The following is a 3,825-nucleotide window of genomic DNA, read 5'->3' as shown; positions in this document are numbered from 1 at the left end:
GGAGTAAAAAAGCATGTGGCTCAGGCTGGCCTCAAACTCACAGCAATCCTCCTGCTTCAGTTTGCCTGGTGCTAGGATTACAAGCATGAGCTCCCACACCCAATTTTTAAAATAGTCTTTTGGTATGCACGAACATAAAACTATGTACAAACTCTTTAGGTTTTTCCCCCCTTTAGCATTTTTTTTTCCTCTTCAGCAAAAGTGTATGTGCCTGTCACCCCAGTAATGAGGGGGTAAGACAGGAGGATCATGGGACCTTGTTATTTTCCTGACCTAGCTCTAGGTTTAGGGAGAAACCCTGTCTTAAAGGAATAAGGCAGAGACCAGTAAAGCAGGACACACAGCATCTTCTGGTGCGCAACGCCTGCATATGCCACACACAAATACACCTATGCTCACACACCACAGCCACATAGAAAACAGCTAATTTTGAAAAAGATTAAAACGGTGTTGAAGGGAAGTGTTGTTGAAAGGTGGTGTTTAAGACCTAAATGAGAGGAAGAAGCAAGAACATTCTACAAAGAGCCAGGAAGCCAGGTGGCTTGAAGGGAACAACACCAGGACACACTGAAGAACACAATAAAAACACAGGGACAATAGGTTTCTGTTCTTTGGCTGCTCAGCAACCGCTTTCTGCTCCTGGCAACTGTGCCTCTGGATTCCTGTGGGAAAGCACCTCCACACTTGTGCTTCAGGTAGGGTTCACTCCACCCCTTCCAGGCATAATAATTGATTTTAGCATGATCATGACACCCAATCAGAATCAAAGCTAATTAAGAAGCTGCTTTCCCCTGAGTTCTCAGCAGTAAGGATCAGCCTACAGCAGTCAACCTTCGAACTAAGAAGGCTGAGAAGGTTTAAAATAAAATCTAAGAGAAGACAAATGAAGTTCTGGATATCAGAATCCTGGAGTTAGAGTTAAGAATTGTGCTAAGAACTGAACCAAAGTCCTAGCAGCCGATGCTCTGAGCTATCTTATCTCTCCAGCCCAACATCTCTATTGTTTGTTTGTTTTTAGAGACAGGTATCACATAACCCAGGCTGGCCTCAAGCTTGGCATGTATCTGAGGATGACTTTGAATCTCTGATCCTCTAGTCTCCACTTCCTGAGCGATGGGATTCCAGATGTGTGCTGCCTCGATTGGTTTATCCTACGGTCATCTTGAGCCCTTGCTTTCAAGTTTTACCTACCCCTCTCTGCGTAAGCCATCAATGGGTTATCATGGCTACATGATTCAGCTGGCAGACTCAAAGGACAAGCAGGGCACCGCTGCTGAGGAGCAGGGCTGGGAGCTCTAAGCTGTGGCTCACAGTCTCTTTGGTGACTTCAAACTGAAGCCTGAAGGATAATGTGTCCCAGTGGTCCTCTGATGTGGCTTGCTCCTTGCCACCCAGGCTGTCTGTAACCAGTTAAGTGTCCTTCAGACATGGTGCTGACTTCCCTGGGCTGAGGAATCCAAGAGAGAGAAAATGAAGAGGAAGCTTCATTGCTCTTCTTGACCTCATCTCTGAAGTAACGCTTGCTTGCCTCCACTTCTTTCTGCTCATCTCCAGCCATGAAGCTAAGGTCCAGCATGTCTATGCTATTTATATTACCCCATTTTTACATACACGAAACTCCAGCTTCTCTGGAGAAGGCAGGGATGCTATGGTCTCACAGATGCTGAGGTGTAGAATGTTAGCTTCAAATTCTCTATTCCTGAGCCTTCAGTCAGTGCTGTATGTTGAGAGTTAGACCTTCTTGAGGGCCTGGCTTCCATCTTGGATAGCCATCTCTCCCTCTCTGTCTCTGTCTCTTCCTCTCCCCCTCTTTCCTCCTCCCCTCCCCCTCTTTCCCTCCCTACCTCTCTCTCCCTCTTTATTTATTTTTTTTTTTATTTTTTTTTTTTTTTTTTTTTTTTTTTTTTTTTTTTGAGACAGTATTTCTCTGTGTAACAGCCCTGGCTATACTGGAACTCACTCTGTAGGACAAGCTGGCCTCAAATTCACCGAGATCTGCCTGCCTGCCACTGCTTCCCGACTGCTGGGATTAAAGGTTGGCCCCCACCCCCATCCAGCTGGAAGGCCATCTTCCACAGAGCACTCACCCAATGTGATACATGACAATTAATGTTCATTTTCTGAAGAAGAAGCAAGGCCACAGAAAGATGTGACCAAAGTCTCACCCCAAGCAGCACATCCTAGCTTGTGCCTGACATATGTGATAATGGAGCAAGCATTCTGAAAACACATGCCGGGACGCACGACTGGTGTGATGAGAACTGGATGCTGGCCAGGCTTTCTATCCCTCACAGCTGGGGACAGGGACATTTACCAGCTTCTGTTTGAGTGTAGAGGCTGCAGACAAGGCAGAGTGGACATATTCCAACTGGAAGCCCAGATCTTCAGCTTCTGGGTGAACTTAAGCAGTTCTTTCTAAGGGCCAAGCAGGGTGAAATGGGATTTAAGATGACTCCAGACAGAGAGGGGCAGCCCTGGCCTGTGTGGCTGAGCCACACAGAAGTCAGAACCTGGCTCATATCCACTAAGGCACACTGCTTGCCCTGTAGGATCTCCGCCTAACACTGAGAGCCACTTCCTGTGGCTGGCCCTTAGACATTGGGATACCACCCTGAGCTCCGCTTCTCACAAAAGATGCTAAAACAAAATAGGGTGACATGCTTCTGTAATCTCAGCATTCAAGGCTCAGACAGAGGGATTGCAAGTTCAAGGCCATTCTGGTCTATATATGAGTTACAGGACAGAATGGGCAACATAGAGACTCTATCTGGAAGGAAGAATGGAAGGGAGAGAGGGAGAAAAGAAGAGAGGGAGGGAGGGAGGGAGGATGGCGGAAGGAGCATGTCAAGCCTTTCCTTGCATGTATTCAAACTAAATTTGAGCTGCCACCCTTGCTGGGGCCCAGAAGACATTAACTCTGCATTAACCCATCTGGGCTTTCTTGCAGACCTCAGCCAGCTGAGCCCGTGTTTGGCTCAAAGACAAACTTCATCAGCTCATGTCCGCCTCCATCCTTCCCTGTGCACATTAGGCAACAGCAGCCGCAGGTTGGCCTTTGTGGGCTCCATTGTCACAGCTGGTGTTGCGGACACAAATACTAGGCAGGATAATGACTTGGGGGATAAATGGTCCTTTAATCAGAGGCCCAGAGCATTCTGGGAACATTACCTCATGCCCACCTGACACACTCCCACACACCTTTGTTTTCAAGGCCCTCTTATGTGTTCTGGAAAGGCCTCAACGAGCCCAGTAACTCCATCCTGGCACAGCTTCAGACTCTGTTTATGGTCTTTCAGAGAGCTGCCTTGAGGGGAGATCTTGAAGAGGTGGTTTTCCAGGTCTCCAAGGCCCTCCCAGCCCCACCGTGCCCACCCTCCTGAGCAGTCCCCCACTGCCTTACATCTTCCCATGCTTAGAACAAGAAAGAGCAGTGCCAACAGTGTGTGTTGAAGTGTTTCCAAACACGGAGAATGAAAATCATGCCATGTAAGTGGCATGTGGCATGCTGACGTCGTTGGTCTCCTCGTACCCAGTGTGCCAGCTTTATAGGTTACCTGCAAATACAAGCTGTTCCTCCAGAGGTATTCATCTAGACTTGGTTGCTGAAAGCTGCTAGCCATTTCTTTCTGTTTTTCTGCCCTTCTTCCTTCTTTTCTTTCCTCCATGTAAAAACCAAGATGCCAGCCAAGCAGAACTCAGTTCCTTCTAAGACACACATTCCTTCTCCAAATTGTTTCTGGGAGCCATAGCAGATGGAAATATGTGGGCCCTCAAAGCACCCATCCCTCACTTGTTTTGGAAATAACCCTGCAGGCAGACAAGGAT

This window comes from Arvicanthis niloticus, chromosome 23, assembly GCF_011762505.2.
Source record: "Arvicanthis niloticus isolate mArvNil1 chromosome 23, mArvNil1.pat.X, whole genome shotgun sequence".
NCBI lineage: Eukaryota > Metazoa > Chordata > Mammalia > Rodentia > Muridae > Arvicanthis > Arvicanthis niloticus.
This window is presented reverse-complemented; position numbering follows the sequence as displayed.